This window comes from Leptonychotes weddellii, chromosome 7 (genome assembly GCF_054177405.1).
Source record: "Leptonychotes weddellii isolate Sample4059 chromosome 7, ASM5417740v2, whole genome shotgun sequence".
NCBI classification, from domain to species: domain Eukaryota; kingdom Metazoa; phylum Chordata; class Mammalia; order Carnivora; family Phocidae; genus Leptonychotes; species Leptonychotes weddellii.
In genome coordinates this window covers 82,351,731-82,370,892 of record NC_138375.1, presented here as the reverse complement: position 1 = coordinate 82,370,892, position 19,162 = coordinate 82,351,731, and the positions used below count along the sequence as shown (strand labels likewise).

The window sequence follows — 19,162 nt, the reverse complement described above, 5'->3', positions numbered from 1 at the left end:
TGGTAGAATAATGGTCAAAATTATATGATGAACACAATATACTCATGCATGAGGCAATGAAAATCGTTCTTAAACATATAAAGTCAATCACACTGGACTAACATCCCCACTTATCACAGTGGCAAAAATCCCAATGTTCAATAATATTTTAGTCAAAAATCTCTAGAGAAACAGAACCAGTAGGAGATTTTATGTGTATATGTACATGGATATGGAGATGGCGACAGAGGTTTTTTTTGTTGTTGTTTCAGGTGTACAATTTAGTGATTCAGCACTTGCATATATCACCCAATCTCATCACAACAAGTGCCTAAGTGCCTTCACCTATTTAACCCAACCCCCTCCCCTCTGGTAATCATCAGTTTGTTCTCTATAATTAAGAATCCGTTTCTTGGTTTATATATCTCTCTCTCTTTCCCCCTTCATGTTCATTTGTTTTGTTTTTTAAATGCCACATATGAGTGAAATGATATGTTGTCTTTCTTTGACTGACTTATTTCACTTAGCATGATACTCTCCAGCTGAGATGGAGATTTTATTATGAGGGATTGGATCACACACTTGTGGAGACTGAAAAGTCATCCCACAATCTGCCATCTGTAAGCTAGAGACCCAGGGAAGCCAGTGGTATAATTTGGTCTAAGTCAGAAGGCCTGAAAACCAGAAGAGATGATGGTTTAAATTTAATTCCAAGAGCTCAAGAAAATAAGAGGTCCCAACTCCAGGTGGCAGGCAGAAAGCAAAAAGGACCAAATTCTTCCGTTTTTTGCCATTTGTTCTACTTAGGCCCTCAACAGATTCAATGGTACCCACCCACATCGGGGAGGACACTCTACTGAGTCCACCAATTCAAATGCTAGTCTCATTCAGAAACATCTTCACAGACACCACCCAGAAATAATGTTTAATCTGGTTAACTTATGGCCAGTCAGGTTGCTATATAAAATCAATCATCAAAAACATCATCATCTAATTGGCAAGTTATGAGAGATGAAAATCTCTGATATACTGTTGATGGGAATGCTAAATTAATGCCTATGAGGGAATTAAAAATATCTAGAAATATTGTATATTGATGTATTTGACCTTTGAAAATCCCACCACTGAGAATCTGTCATAAAATACATTGGCAAATTTGAAAAAAAAATTATGACAAAGATTAACCATTACAGTATTTACAGAAATTTCACAAGCTTAAAACCAACCCACATTAATTAATAGAGGCCTGAATGAATAGCTATACTGGTACACCTACTGAATGGGATTATGCCTTAAAATGAAAAATTCTTTGTATTCTGTCATGAAATAATTTTCAGGATTTACTTTTATATTAATAAAGAGTAGGGTAAAGAAGATATGCATAGTATTCTACTAATCGCACATACCTTTACTTTTTTAAACAAAAGGTAGAACATTTATATACACATATATATAAGTGCATATATGTTTGTTTGCTTTCATCTGTGGCAGGAATACTGAGAGTGGGGGGAAAAAGGCTGGGATTCAGAACAGGTGATACAGAACAGGTAGATATGATAGAGATGAAAGAGAGAGTTGTCCAAAAGTATCTCATTATATGTAGATTTGAATACCTAGTTAGAAAAGATATATTCAAAAAGTAAAATAAAATAAAAAAGCAATGGCTAAAATTTGAAAACAAACCAAAACAAACATATTTCTGTATCAGTTTGGTGACATAAGCAATTTGAAAATTATTATTTCAAGTAATTTTAGAGCACAATATTTTGGATACACACTAGTATTTAGAAGATATATTTCAGAAAGAAAAAAAAACTGAGAAGAAATCTTAAACTTGATACAGTAGTCTAAATGTTAATTAGTTTTGGTATTATTATGTTAAAATGAACTTCAATGTCTATGCATATTTGAGTAACTCAGCATATGGAAATTTTCAAACTGCAAACTTAGTTAAAATATGTGATACTTAAATATTAAATAAATGTAATGTATACTTCATTTGGTGGCTTTTAATATTTCCCTCTCTATATATTTATACAATTAGAATATACACTGTAAAATATATTTCTATTTCTTTATATTCAGGTATGAAGAACAACTGTTATTTTATTTATTTTTTTCTTTTTTTTAAGTTTTTATTTAAATTCCAGTTAGTTAACATACAGTGTATTAGTTTCAAGTATACAATTGAGTGATTCAACACTCGCATACAACACCTGGTGGTCATCACAAGGGCACTCCTTACTCTCCATCACCTATTTAACTCATCCTCCTACCCACCTCCCCTCTGGTAACTATAAATTTGTTTTCTATAGTTAAGAGTCTGTGTTTCTGGTTTGCATCTCTCTTTCTCTTTTTTCCCTTTGCTCACTTTTGTTCCTTAAATTCCACATATGAATGAAATCATATGGTATTTGTCTTTCTCTGACTTATTTTGCTTAGCATAATACTAGCTGCATCCACATCATTGCACATGGCAAGATTTCATTTTTTTTGATGGATGAGTAATATTCCATTGTATATATATCACATCTTCTGTATCCATTCATCAGTTGATGAATAACTGTTATTTTAAATATTAAAAGACTAATTAATCTAAAACTTTATTTAGACACATGAAGTATAAGCAAATAAAGCTGTGTATACCTTGCTTTACAAATAAAAATGAAAGGACTTCATATTAACATATATTTACATAATTTGTATATCTTTATAACATAACTTAGAAACTTAAAAAATTATTTTCAAAATGTAAACAATTTTGAATTTTTATCACCTGGTCAATGTGTATAAACTAGTTTATAATTACACCATGTGAGGTGATACAAAGTGTGTGTGTGTGTGTGTGTGTGTGTGTGTCTGTGCATATATGTCCTTATGAAGAGAGAGGGCCATTTTATTTTAATCTCTGAACGTTAATTTTGATTTTTCCAAATTAAATTGTTTGACAGTTTGCTCTTGTTAAATGTGATTTTTTTTTTCTTTGCTCTAATGTCCTGGCTCTCCTCTGTGGTGATGCATTCTCTTTCCATTGACACACTTCCCCAAGGAATCTTGGGGGAAAGGTGAATGCTTTTAGTGATATATAATATTGTAAAATTCAACAAGTTCTACTATTGCTTATATGTCTGACATAGTCCGAAAAATGGTATGGAAAAATTGGATATCACCAAAGATACATCTTTTCTGATACTTTCTCTTTCAAAATGTGATTTTTTTTCTTTATAATTTTCTTGAAATCAATTGTATAAGGCAATTAAACATAATTACTGGTCATGTGTAATTGCTATTTTGAATCAGATAAATTGTTAGTTCTACAAGCATTTAAAAAATTTTTGATAAAGCCCTACTGTTGATAAAATATGAATATTTAAACCTCTTAAATGATCCTTTTCTTTATTTTACCAATAAAAAATGCCTGTATTTTAAAAATTCATTTAAAGTATATATTTTACAAATTACAATTCAAAAGGTCCCCTGACCTACTCCCTTTTTCTGTTCCATAGAGGCACTTGCTGATACTGTTTTTAGACATGTCTTCTGATATCTGCAATAAATAGCATGTATAGTCTATAATTACTGGATAACTCCATTTTAGAATTTACCAATTTATTTTCTATTAATTAGATAGGGATTTAGCCATCTTAAATTCCTGCTGTCTTACTCCCATTAAAAGCATCTTAAGTATCTATCTATCTCATTAAAAATGTGTATTCTAAAATAAGATTACATTTTAACATGATTATCCACCCATTTTGGAAGTATTTTTAAGTTGTATTTATTTTGTATAAATTATATTAAACATAAAATACAATAAAACTATTTCATATGATTCTCAATGACTTTTGAGACCTAGTTTTGTTTTTTGTTTTTTTTTTTACAATCATTTAGCTTAATTACAGAATTCCTCTTTAAAGCAACTGGACACATGAAATTCCTTTAAAGACTTTTTGCAAGGGAAAAGCTTCAGGCAAAATGATTTTACTGACAAAAACTCTGACAGGGCACTGACTCATACATAGATTTACAATCTTCTCACAGTCACTGTGACCGGCAAAGAGAGATTTCTACTCCCTTAATTTTTTCTTGTATGTTCTTAAATTGCAATTTAAATTTATCTTTGTAAATTTTAGAAATTTTGTTTTAGTTTTGCATAATTCATTACTGACAAAAATACATTTAGCATACTTAGTATGCTCCTGACAAGGAGAAAGGTTTGACGGTTTCATGGCAGTCCATTTGAATATAACTTAAGTCAAGATGCTTTTCATTAAAGCATGATTTAAATATTTGATTGAACATATCAATACCTTTCATTGTGGGCAGGCACTGACATTGATGGAAGTGAGTTAAATTGAATAAAAATGATGACTCAAAGACAACACTGAAAATGCAGGTGGATAATAAAATATGAAAACACAAAAATTTGTGGAAATTTGTTGCAAAACTAATGTTTAGAGGGAAATTTGTAGCTTTGACTGCTTATATTAGAAATGAAGATAAATATAGAATCATTTTTCTTTTTTTTAAATATTTATTTATTTATTTATTTATTTATTTGAGAGAGAGAGAGAGCATGAGCAGGAGGGGCAGAGGGACAGGGAGAGAGAATCTCAAGCAAACTCCAGGCTGAGTGTGGAGCCCAACCTGGGGCTTCATCTCATGACTCTGAGATCACAACCTGAGCTGAAACCAAGTTGGAGGTTCAACCAACTGCGCCACCCAGGTGTTCCTAAAATCATTTTTCTAAGCTTAAACATTTAGAAACTACTAGGAATTCCTTAGGAAGCTACTAGGAATTTCCTTCCAAGAAGGAAAGCCCAAATACATCTTTCATTGTAGCTCATTAAAGCAGGATTAAAAAAGTCACATAGCCACACCTAGCTGCAAGGAAGGCTAGGGAATAATACTTTTAGCCCAAAGCATGTCTACACTAACTACAGTTTAGATCTCTTGTGAAAAGGGAAGAAGAGAATGAATGTTGGTTAGCAATTTGCAACCTCTGCATACACCTAAATACAGAGATCACACCTAAGGGTTTCTCTAGGAGTAGCCTATTAAGTGACCCTTTCTACAGACATTACATTTTTCTAGACAAATAATATTAAAAACTGAAACTGACAGCATTCTTTCAGGAATGATTTAGGCCCATCTACAGCCTTAATAATATGTGAAAAAAAAGTAGAATAGGATAAATCTATTTTGTCTTGCTCAAAATTAATTTAATCCACAAATATATGGAACACCCACCATATGATAAACACTAGTTACATTTTGAGAATGCAGAGATAAAGAAGACAGACAAGGTCCCTACTAATAAGGAACTTATATTCTGAGGAAAAGACATAAACTAAAAATAAAATAAAAAATAAAATAGACAAAATAAATCTACTCTAAGTACCAGGAAGAAAATAAAACAGGGTGGGAGAGAGTAGTCGGAGGGGCTACTTTATGATGGATGTTATAGACAATCTTTCTGAGGAGTTGGCATTTGAGCTGAGAATGGAATTTGTTAATGACAGTAATTATATGTCTCCAAATTATTCTTTATAAAAAGCTAATGGAGTCATTTATCTTATACACTGTGTACTAGCTCCCTAGATATAGATACAATTTTTAGCTGTCTTACAAATTAAATTCATCAGAAGTACCATGAATGATACTTAAATTATTTAAAGTATTCAGCATCACTGTGTCTGCTTTCCCATCTTAAAAACGGGTAATTTATTATACTCAGCCCAGTTCAAACAGACAAGTTTGGTCAACTAATATTAGACAAAGGAGCTACAAATATTCAATGGACAAAAGACAGTCTCTTTAATAAATTGTGCTGGAAAAACTGGATATTCACATGTAAATAAAAAAATAAACAAGCATCAAACTAAATCTTCTGCACAGCAAAACAATCAACAAAATGAAAAGGCAATATACAGAATGGGAGGAAATATCTGCAAATCATATATCTGATATAAGGGTAATATCCAAAAAATATAAGGAACTCATACAACTGAAGAGCAAAAGAAAAAGAAGAAAAAACAAAAACCCCAAATAATCCAATTTAAAAATGGGCAAAGGACCTGAATAAACATTTTTCCAAAGATAGTATTCATTTGGACAACAGGTACATGAAAAATTGTTCAATATTGCCAGTTATTAGGGAAAAGAAAATCAAAACCACAATGAGATACCACCTCACATTGAAGAGCTATGTCAAAAGACAAGAGATAACAAATGCTGTTGAGGATGTGGAGAAAAGGAAACTCTTGGTCGGACTATAAACTGGTAAAGTCACAATGGAAAACAGTATCGAGGTTCTTCAAAATATTAAAAATAAAACCACTATGTGATCCAGCAACCCCACTTCTAGGTTTATAACCAAAGGAAAAGAGAATCTCAAAGAGATATCTGCACCCCAATGTTCACTGCAGCATTATTTACAATAGCCAATACATGGAAACAACTTAATTGCTCATCAACAGATAAATGGATAAAGAAAATGTGGTGTACGATGGAATACTATGTAGCCAAGAAAAAAGAGAAGAAAATTCTGCCATTTATGACAACATGAACAGACCTTGAGGGAATTATGTTAAGTGAAATAAGTCAGACAAATATTGTACGACCTCACTTACATGTGGATTCTAAACAAACTCTTAGAAAAATAGATCAGATTTGTGGTTACCAGAGGCAAGGGGTAGAGGGTTGAGGAAATTGGATGTAGGGGCTTAAAAGTTACAAACTTCTAGTTATCAGATAAATAAATGCTGGGGATGTAATGTATAACATGATGACTACAGTTAACACTGTTCTATGGTATATTTAAAAGTCACTAAGGGAGTAGATCCTAAAAGTTGTCACATCACAAGGAGAAAAAGAGGTTTCCATTAAATATTTACAATTATTATTACAGTAAAAAACATATAACTTGAAATTTACCATCCTAACAATGTTTAAGTGTACAGTTTATTAGTATTGAACATATTCACATTCCTTTGCAACAGATTCTAGAGATTTTCATCTGGCAAAACTGACAACTTTATACCCATGAAACACTAATTTCCCTTCCAATTTCCCCCAAACCCTTGGCAATCACCTTTTAACTTTCTGTTTAAATGATTCTTACTACTTTGGATACTTCATATGAGTGGAATCATACAGTATTTGTTCTTTTGTGACTGGCTTATTTCATGCAGCATAATGTCCTCCAAGTTCTTTCATGTTGTAGCATTTGACAGCATTTCCTTATTAATAAGGCTTCATAATATCCCATGATATGTGTAAGTCACATTTTCTTTATCCATTCATCTGTCAGTGGATTCTTAGGTTAATTTCTCATCTTGACCATTTTGATTAATGCTGCAATGACTGTGGAAGCACAGTTATCACTTGAGATCTTGATTTCAATTGTTTGAAAATATACCGAGAAATAGGATGGCTGAATCATACTATTCTATTTTACGTTCTATTTTTGGAGGAATCTCCACACTCTGTTTCATAATGGCGGCAACATTTTACATTCCCACCAATAGTGTAAAAATGTTCCAATTTCTCCACAAGCTCACCAACACTTGTTATTTTCTTTTCTTTTGATAGTGGCCATCCTATCTCATTGTGGTTTTGATTTGCATTTCTCTTATAACTAATGATGTTGAACATCTTTTTATATGCTTGTTGGCTACTTGTGTATATTGCTCTGAGAACTGTCTATTCTAGTCCTTGCCCATTCTTCAATTGGGTTATTTGTATTTTTGTTGAGTTGTATGAGTACATTACATATTCTAGAGATTAACATAATTTGAAATTATTTTTTCCTATATTGTAGGTTGTCTTTTCAAGCTGTTGATTTTTTGTTTGTTTGTTACACAATAGTTTTTAAGTTTGATTTATTCCCAGTTGTCTATTTTTGTTTTGTGGCCTTAGCTTTTGGGGTCATATCCAATAAAACATGACCAAATCCAATATCCTGAAGTTTTTTTCCCTGTGTTTTCTTGTAGGAATTTTATAACTTTTGGTCTTATGTTTGTCTTTAATCTGTTTTGGGTTAATTTTTATATATCATGTAAGGTTAGAGTCAGATTTCATTCTTTTGCCTGTAGGTATATAGTTTTCCCATCACTACTTGTCGAAGACACTGCCCTTTCCCCATTAGGTAGTCTTGACACCCTTGCCAAAAATCATTTGACCATATATGCAAGGGTGTATTTCTGGGCTCTCTGTTCCATTGGTTTATGTGTCTGTCTTTCTGATAGTACCACACCATCTTGATTGCTGTTGTTTGGTAGTATGTTTGACATCAAAAACTGTGAGGCTCCAACTTTGTTTTTTCCGGATTATTTCAGCTGTATGTATGAATTTTGGGTGAATTTTTATATTTCTGAAAAAAATACCATTGAAATTTTGATAGACATTGTATTAAATTTGTAGATCACACTGGGTAGTATGGATAATTAAACAATATTGAGTTCCAATCCATGAACATAGGATCTTTACATTTATTTGTGCTCCTTTGATTTCTTTTAGCAATGATTTGCAGTATTCAGTGTTATACACCTTGTGACCCTGGATTAAATTTATTTCTAAATATTTTATTTTTTTGGTGATATTGTAAAATTGTTTTCTTAATTTTTTCTTCAGATCATTGTTAGTGTGTAGAAAGAGAACTGATTTTTATTTGTTGATTTTGCATCCTGCAACTAAACTGAAATTGCTCATTAGTTTTAACAGTTGTGGAATCTTAAGGGTTTCTATATATAAAATCTTGTCTTATTCATGATTGTTTACTTCTTCCTTTCCAATTTGGACTTATTATTATTATTATTATTTTTTGTCTAATTACTCTGGCTGGTTCTTGTAGTGCTGTGTTCAATAGAGGTGGAGAGAGTAGAGATCCTTGTTTATTAATTAAACTCCTGCTTCTGATCTTATAGGAAAAGCTTTCAGTTTTTTACCATTGGATGTGAGGACTTATGAGCTTTTCATATATTGCTTTTATTATTTTGAGGTAGTTTCCTTTTATTGCTAATTTGTTGAGAATTTTTTTTATCATGAAAGAATGTTGAATTTTGTCAAATGATGTCAGTTTATCCTTCATTCTGTTAACATGCTGTATAACATTGGTTTATTTTATATGTTAAATCATCCTTGAGAACATTTTACCACTGTAATAATGTGATTTTCTCAATTGCTACTATATCTTAAGTCTTAGTCTAAATCCTGATTCTGATGAAACAGTCTGACCTTGGCTAGATTTTGATGACTAAAAACTCATTGAACTTGTATGTGTTTGGGGGTAAAAATAAATGCACAATAAATGAGAATAAATATAAAATACTAGTTGAGAATATGAACTCTCAAGTCATACTCCATGAGTTCAAATCTTACCTCTTTTCCTTACTAGTTTTTTGAGGTTGAGCAGATTATTTAGCGTGTTTGTGCCTCAGTTCCTCACCTGTAAAATGTAAACACCAATAGTAGCTATCTCATAAAGCCACAATAAGAATATATATAATTTTAAAATTGGATTTTGTATGCAATTTCATTACTGAAATTGGCGATTTTTAAAATAAATGTTTTTCTTTTAGAATAGTTTTAGATTTTTAGCATAATTATGATAGTACAAAGAATCCCCACATACTCATCTAGTTTCCCCTATTAGCATCTTACACTAGTATTGCACACTTGTCACAACTGAATGAACTAATGAATTAATATTGTTACATTTTTTTCTTTTCTTTTTTTTTTTTTTTTAACCTCAGACTCCTTAGTTTTACTTAATGTCCTCATTCTTTTCCAAGATCTCATTCAGGTTACAACATTATTTTTAGTCATCAGGTCTCCTTGGGCTACTCTTGACTGTGACAGTTTCTCAGACTTCCTTTGTTTTTCATCATTTTGACAGTTTTGAGACATATTGGTGAGGTATTTTTTAGAATAGCCCTCAATTTGGAATGTCTGGTATTTTTTTCTCATGATTAGCCTGGAGATACGGGTAGGAGGAAGACCATGGATTTAAAATGCTATTTTCATTACATCGTATCAAGGGTACATACATACTCTCAGGATGATTTATCAGTGTTGACATTAACCTTGATCACCTGTCTGGGTAGTATTTGTCAGATTTCTCCACACTGAAGTTACTATTTCCCCCCCTTTTCTATGCTGTACAGTTTGGAAAGAGTTCACTCTGTGCCACAGCCCACACTTAAGAAGTAGAGCTGTATTCTGTCTCTTTGGGGACAGACTATCTACATCAATCATTTGGGATTATTCTGTATGGGATATTTGTCTCTTCTCCCATTTATTTATTCAATAATTTGTTTATATCAGTATGGACTCAGAGATACTTATTTTATACTCTGAGTTATAACCCACTACTACTTTATTGCTCAAATTGTTCCATCTTTGGCCACTGGGAACTATTTAGTTGGCTACTGTGCTCCTTTCAGATACCACCCCCCCCACATTGTGAGGTTTTGTTTTGTTTGTTTTATAGTATTTTTTTCTTTCTGGCATTATAAGGTACTCCATTCTGTCTCCTTCTGTATGTAAAGGAATCAGCCACTTCTTCAAGGAGCTCAGGTTCCTTTCACTGGAAAACAGTATTAGAAACCAAGATCTGGACACTAGGAATGCTTGTTGCTACTGGGGTGTGTTTCTAGGCCCAGGATACATTTTTGTTTGCCATAACTCTTGTTTATAAAACTCACAAGCCTTCCTTATTCAAATAAGAATTTGAATTCAATAAGAATTACTGACAACACAGAATTTAGACTTGTGTGTAAGAAAATGAATATCTTATGCTATTATTAATATGAGAATTACATTTATTTTTTCACATGCTTTCTATTTCTATTGCATTAAATGGATATATATTAATTTTTGAAAGGTAGTATAACACAGTGGTTATACTTGGACTCTGAAGCCAGAATTCAAATATTATCATTTGGTAATACTGCCAATAGCTATATTCATATTTGTATTCAGAAAAAAATTTTAGAAAAATGTTTATTACTTTATAAATCACCTGATATATGAAAGTGGCTGTTCCTTTTCTGATCTTTTGTTCTTGTATCTACATCTTGTAAATTTCAAAAACATACTCAATCTTAAAATAAAAGAATATATTACATAAAAACAAATTATTAAACATTTAGGTTGTCCCAACAAAATAGCTGTTTAAATATTGTTACTATTCCTTTCAATTAATAATATGATAAGTTACCTTATATAGAGATAAATATTATTTAAAAGTCCCTTCTGGAATTAGTACATTATCTTGTTTCCCTAGAAATATATTTGTTATCTTTCTTAAATATAATTCGACCACACATTAAAGTATTGATCCACTTCATAAGTAATTGGAGTGTGCGTATTCTTGTAAGTCCCTTTTTAAAGATATATACATATTTCCTCTTACTTTATGTAAAATGCATATCAAAAAGAAAAAGACTGACTTTTGGGCGCCTGGGTGGCTCAGTTGGTTAAGCGACTGCCTTCGGCTCAGGTCATGATCCCAGGGTCCTGGGATCGAGTCCCACATCGGGCTCCCGGCTCAGCGGGAAGCCTGCTTCTCCCTCTCCCACTCTCCCTGCTTGTGTTCCTGCTCTCGCTGTCTCTGTCTCTGTCAAATAAATAAATAAAATCTTAAAAAAAAAAAAAAAAGACTTTTATTACTATCAACAATTAAATGAAAGAAAACTTAAGACAACTACTACTTCTAATAGATAAAGTTTAACCCTGTATTTTGATTCTTTATGTACTTATTTTCTGACTAAGTATGCATCTTAGCCTACTAAGAAAATAAAAATTTGAAAATATCGCTAAATTGGACAATTTTTGAAATATATCTTTAATTGCTTTTGTGTTTTGTATTGTCATGTGTCTTTTTAGTACTGTTATAAAGATACTAGCAATTGAATCAAACAGCTTGCAATTCAAGAAAATCCTTAAGTTTACTAATATTTGCCTCAATGACCAAATCACTGGGTTGTTTCAATATTTTGTAAACACCTCTTCAAATGTTATAGGAAAACAACTTTACAGCTGTAATCTCTTTGACAACTAAGCAACTTAAAAACTCAGGGTTTTTTTTCCTACTATTAGGGAAACAGTGGTTGAAACAGCTGCAAAAAATGGTCCAAATTATAATTATACATGTATTAGGGTTAACTTCTGAATGAATATGTTACAAAGCTATTTTCAGATAAAAGGTGTCAGTGTAATTCTAAATGTCAGGCTGCCTCTTATTGCATCTGGAATCAAGATAGAAAGAACTGGACAGGTGAACGGCTCTAGCTTTATTCCAATGCCTTCATGTATTCTCCTTTTCAAATGAACAAATATCCAATCCAATGATTCCAATACCTCAAATACAAAATGGGAATATCAATTGAGGGAATGTCCATTTGAAAATAAAATAAACAGTTATTACAGCAAGGGAAAAATACTTATCATATATTTTTTTTAAATGCATGCATGCATATACACATTCTTACAAACACAGATACACACAGAATAATAAATATTCTAGAGAAGGAGTTGACAAACTTTTTCTGTTAAGGGCCAGACACTAAATATTTTATGCTTTGTGAGCCCTACAGTCTGTTGTATCTATTCAATGCTGCCATTATTTTGCAAAATCGGCTATAAATAACACATAAACACATAAACAAATGGGCATGGCTCTGTTCCAGTAAAACTTTATTTATGGAAACTAAAATGTGCATTTTGTATAATTCCCATGTCTCACCAAATATTGTTTTTAATTTTTTTCAATCATTTAAAAATGTGGAAACCATTCAGAGCTCATGGACTAACAAAAATAGGAAAAAGAGTGGCTTTGGTCCTCACACCCTAGTTTACCAACCTCTGCTTTGCTGCAACTGCTGCAGGGTAGATTTTATTGCATATGGAATGAGGAAAAAGGGCATTTATACATCACTGGTTATGCTGCCCCCAACTATAATCATATCTTTTGCCCTTTTTCTTATATTTTATATGTCCCCATAATGACCAAGAATTTCACCAATGTCATTATTTTTCATTTTGTTCACTTTGGGAAAGTGGTTTATTCTCTCTGAGATGCAGTCTTTTTCTAAGTGGTAAAAAAATAACTAACACAGAATTATTATAAGGATGACAGAAGCAGCTGAACACTGACCAGTATATAATGGAAGCTCAAAACAATTTTAAATGATTATTAACCTTGAGGTTCATACTGTTATTGACATTATGCAATTATATTTTATGATATTTATCAATCGTTTATATTCCATATAAATTATTCCACAATTTTCCTATTATGGAACTAGCCATTGGCCATGCCAAAAACATATATTTTTCCACCCTTTTATTATGGCGCTCTAGTAATAAGGTAGATAGATTTATAAAACCTAACATTTACTAATATGAAATAAGTATGCAGTAACTTTAAATCAATGAATAAAGTATTGATATAATTCCTAGAATGTACCATCTTTCTTGGTTACTATAATGATTAAGGAGATTAGAGGCAGTTATTAATGTTTACCATTATAACTAGAGGTGCATGTCCATTGATAAAATTTACTTTCAACAGATTTGTAAACTATAAATTCTAATTTGGTAATTCTACTCTCTTTCAACTTACCTAATTTAATAGGGCATTAAAAATATGTAGCATTTTGGGGCGCCTGGGTGGCTCAGTCGTTAAGCGTCTGCCTTCGGCTCAGGTCATGATCCCAGGGTCCTGGGATCGAGCCCCGCATCGGGCTCCCTGCTCCGCGGGAAGCCTGCTTCTCCCTCTCCCATTCCCCCTGCTTGTATTCCCTCTTTCGTTGTGTCTCTCTCTGTCAAATAAATAAATAAAATCTTTAAAAAAAAAAATATGTAGCATTTTGCTACTTGTAGAGAGAGTTCCCATGTACTTTTAAAATTTGTTTTCTCTCAAAAAAAAATAAAATAAAATAAAATAAAATTTGTTTTCTCTCAATATTTAAAAAAATACTGAGAGAATTCTCTGAATAGTTTGAACTACATATATATTACACATATATAATTCTGATATATATGAAAAAAACAGAAGAACACATAATAAATTTTTTCAAAGACCCTTGCATTGTTGTAAAGATAATAAATTTTATTACTCATAATGAAATATATATATATAATTTTTGAATGAGTGCTATGATTTGTAGCATAAGCATTAAAAAATAGTAAAGCAGTTCATAACCACCAATTTAGTTTAGATATAAAACGAAATAAAATATCAAAACAGAGGCGCCTGGGTGGCTCAGTCACTTGACTGACTCAGGTCATGATCTCAAGGTCGTGAGATAGAGCCCCACGTTGGGCTCACGTGCTCGGCGGTGTGGAGGCTGCTTAAGATTCTCTCCCTATCCCCTTCCCCTTCCCACCTGTCTCTCTAGAAAAAATATAAGTAAATAAATAAATATTAAAACAATATGAAATGCAAAAAAAGAAGAAAAGAAACACACTATAGGCAGAATAAATGAAAACTTTTGACAGAATAGTAGATATAAATCTAAATATATCAATAATAATGTTATATGTAAATTTAAAAGGCCCAGATCTTCAAATTTGATGAAAAGAAAATTTAACTATTGGTGCTTATAAGGGCAGTCCTAAAACTTAAGGCCATAAAAGAGATTACATAGTTTCCTAGGGCTGCCATTGTAATTAAGTAACACACATTTGTAGACTTAAAACAACAGAATCCAGACAAGGTAGAGAAACTAATACAGTAAAAGCATTTCTTTGAAAACATAAATTCAGGTGATAAACATCTAGCAATACTGATCAAGATAAAGGGAGATACAAATAACTGATATTAGGTATTAAAGTGGTGGTATCATTAGAAAAAAATCACAGAAATTAAAAGGCTAATTCAATAATATTATAAGAAAATTTATGCCAATTAATATGAAAACTTAGATAAAAGACAAATTCCTTGAAATGCACTAATAAAACTGACATAATCTGAAATACGACGCCAAATAGCCCTATAATTTTGAAAGTAATTGAATCATCAGTAATTTCACACTACAAAACACCTATTTTAGTGGTTTTACTAATAAATTCTGTCAAAATTTAAAGAAAAAATGATATCTACAGTGTATAAATTCTTTCAAAGAGGTGGGGGAGAATGTAATACTTCTAAACTCAGTTTATGTGTCTAAAACAACCCTAATAGCACAACCTGACAAAAATTCCAAGGCATAGCAAGCCAATTTCTCTCCATAATCAATAATCCTTAAAACATATATTAGCAAATAAATCTAGTAGGATAAAAAAAGAGTACAAAACATCCTTACAAGTGGCATTTATCTCAGGAATGCAAGGCTGGCTTAATATTGGAAAAGTGATCGCTGTAATACTGTATATTAATAGAATGAAGAAAAAACACATGATTTTTCATAATAGATTGAGAAATAAAAACAACTAACAAAAGTAAATTAACAAAAGTCATCACCCATTTATAATTAGAATCTAGAATATTAAAAAACTAGTATTATATAGGAGGGTCTTTACCTAATAAACAGAACCTATGAAAATCTATCTTTCTGTGCTTGACTTTTTTGTGAACTGGCTTTTCATTATATGCTTATAGTATTTGCTTTTGACCCACCAGAACTAAATAATTCATTCTTTAAGTGTCTACATTTTAAGTGCCCAGGAAAATATGGTTGAACCACCATAGGTTAGGTAGCTACTCATGTATAAATCAGCTATGGTTAGTGGCTGCACTGTTGAGTTATATAGTCTACTTGCACTCAAAATTTGCTGAGCCGTAGATTTTCTGATAAGGAGACAAAACCCATCTCCTATACTACTGAAACCTAAAGTAATATTAATGATTAAGTGTCAAAAAAACTCCTCTCTCAGAGGCAATGATAAGAAAAGTTTTCAGGTAGGATATGGACTATCTCTTGAATAATAAAAGTTTAATCAGTATCAAAGTCCCACTTCTAGTTTTCTCTTCTACTTAGGTTAGCATAGATATTAGATTTTTTTTCAAAGCAGCCTTAACTGCAAGTGTGAAAATGATAACCCATTCCTCACCATTGATAAAGGTTATAAAAATAGCCACTTTGGAATTAATAATAGATTTCACCATATTCAAAAACTTGTGTGTGGAAGAGTGGGTATTTGTGACTAGGATCAGTGAAATAGAATTCAATTACTAAGCTATTTTTCATGCTTCCGTACCTGTGCAGGGACTCTCTCAGAGACAGACATTTCTTTTCCCAATGATACTTTACAAGTTTTTCTATTTTTATTAACATTGTATATTGCTTCATTATAGGGTAATTATAGAAAAAGTAGCTAAGTGAGTTACATTCATCTGCTTGAACATGACAAAATGGTATCATTTTAGGAAGATAAGGATTAGCTCAGAATTTTTCATAAGTAGTTCATAAAGGTAAATATTAGCTCAGAAAAAAATAAAAATAAAAGGTAGTTTATGTTTGGCAGAAACCTTTAAATTCCATTACTCATGAGTTCAAAACAACAAAGAGAAAAATATATACAGAAAGAAAAAAGAAAATGTCTAATTGGAATACTAATTTCATTTTCCTGTTCTGAAAATTATTTTCTTGCAACTTTTTCTTTTAAGATATATAGTTTTTTTTTTCCATTACAACCAAAACAAATACAAATAAAAAAATATATATTGACATAAGAAATACATCCAAAATTTTATAGCATTTAGTTTTCTTTCATCATTTTGAGTTGCCAAGATTACATATAAAAGATGTACTTATGGGGCGCCTGGGTGGCTCAGTTGGTTAAGCATCCAACTCTTGATTTTGGCTCAGATCATGATCTCAGGGTCATGGGATCTAGTACTGCACTGGGCTCTGAGCTTAGCACAGAGTCTGCTTGAGATTCTTCCTCTCCTTCTCCTTCTGCCCCTTACCTCATGCTCTCTCTCTCTCTTTTAAAATCTTTAAAGAAAAAGATGTATTTATTTTAGATGAACTAGTTACATAATCTAACTTAATTCACTAGCTTTTTTTAAAAAAAGATTTTATTTGTTTGTCAAAGAGTGGGAGAGAGAGAGCACAAGCAGGGGGAGTGGGAGAGGGAGAAGCAGGCTTCCCGCTGAGCAGGGAGCCTGTGGAGCTCAATCCCAGGACCCTGGGATCATAACCTGAGCTGAAGGCAGACCCTTAACTGACTGAGCCACCCAGGCATCTCTAATTCACTAGTTCTAAAAGCTATAGGTTATCATTGAGATATTTCAAATTATATGATTTAGAATAATATATGTATTAGAAAAACTTTCATAAATGTAAAAATGTTTATATTCTACATAATGTGAACAGTAGTTGTAGGAAGAAAGTAAAAGTTCATGTATATTCAATTTAATAAATATTGTTTCAAAATGACTTTGGGCAAGGTCCATGATGCCTTTTCCTCTCTTCTCCCTCCCCCTTCCCCTACCCCCTTCCTTATTTCCTATTTCTGATTTGTTCTCAGTAAATTAGCCCCAGAAACTTAACAAATGAAAAAAAAATGTTAAATCACACAAATTTCTTGATTATTTTTACTTCTCTGACTCATTTGCATGGAATCTCTGGAAATTATTTATTTATTTTTTTAATTTTATTTATTTATTTGACAGAGAGAGACACAGCGAGAGAGGGAACACAAGCAGGGAGAGTGGGAGAGGGAGAAGCAGGCTTCCCAAGGAGCAGGGAGCCCGATGTGGGACTCGATCCCAGGACCCTAGGATCATGACCTGAGCCGAAGGCAGACGCTTAACGACTGAGCCACCCAGGCGCCCCTGGAAATTATTTTTAAAATACATATGAGGTTGGCCTCGGACATAGTAATACTGGCACCTGTTTAGAATATGATTTGGTTTTATTAAAACTACTCCTTCAATTGCTTAGGTTTTTTGTTATAAAGGGGGCCATAAGGTTTTCAGTTTATTCACAAAGCACACTGAGAAGGCATGGTATGTCCTCCATTAGCAACTCTGTGTCTTGGAAAACAACTCAGTATCTTTAGAGCACTCCTGCTCTTTTTCTTTTTGAAAGGAAATTTTAATGTAGTAAACAGGTTTAGTAAACATGGCAAGTCTTTTTGTTGTTAATGAAGACATGATACATTTAGAAATGTATTAAAAAAAAAAAAAGGCCAAAAAAAAAAAAATTTCCTAGAAAGACGTTTCACAAGGAAAACACCAGCCCAGGTTCTATCCCCTTCAAACAGAAGTGGCTTTTGCACAAATCAGCAACTCCCCTCCAACATACAAAAGCACTGCCATTTGCCTTGCAAGCAGAACATAAAACATATGCTTAGTTACTGAATTTGAACATTAAGCAGAATTAGTGTAGAGCATATTTTAATAAGTTACTTCAATACCCACCTGGTCCAGTTTAACATATTTGTTGGTAGATCCAGTTTGTACATTTTCCACAGGTATACTGAACAATAAACCATGTATTGTCCCATTATTTTTTAAATGGCAGTTCTTGTAGTTCAAGCAAACCATTAAGATTACAAAGAGCTCTCTTGAAAGAAATTCTCAGATGAAAATACATTAATGAAAAACCCTGAAAGTTAAACAAGCCTGGTTCTTTTTCACTAAAATGGTGGGATCAAGGTAGAATGCCTATTCTGAAGAGCAGCTCCATTTGTTTCCCCATGAAAAAAGGCCAAATTTTTCTGAACTGTTATAATTTAAAAATTAAGCCAATGAAGAAGAAAACATACACCTTAAGATACTATAGAACTTGAAATATGTCAGGGCTTATGGAATGGGAAATAGAATCCTGATTTTTTTTTTTCATAAAAGGAAACTGTAACACGTTTTAAGGGAAAAACAAAACAAAACAAACCAGAACTCTGAATATGGATAGCAGTACATGGTGCTATGCACAGAACACCACACAGGAATGAATTACACATCAATAATATCATGATGAGAGTAATTAGCTGGGGACTTATACTTCCAGCAACAGAGCTCCTAAGTAAAAAATGTGTTAAAAGCCTGTAATATCAACAAAGACCCCCCAAACAAACAAACAGAGATGGGGGATGAGGGGAAACAGGGAGGAAAAGCAGTATGCATGGGTTTATTATAGACATGGTATTCAGCAGCATAAATATAATATGTTCCATTGAGTCCCCCAAACGGGGCAAAACTTATCTCCTACTGCTAAACATGGGAAAG

General features: G+C 32.3%; 1 long non-coding RNA gene across 1 annotated transcript in view; it reads right to left on the bottom strand.

Annotated features, from left to right (window-relative positions):
• LOC145722484 (uncharacterized) overlaps nt 1–19,162 on the bottom strand; it is a 377,440-nt gene that overhangs the window by 257,079 nt on the left and 101,199 nt on the right. The gene's annotated exons all lie outside the window — the stretch shown is intronic.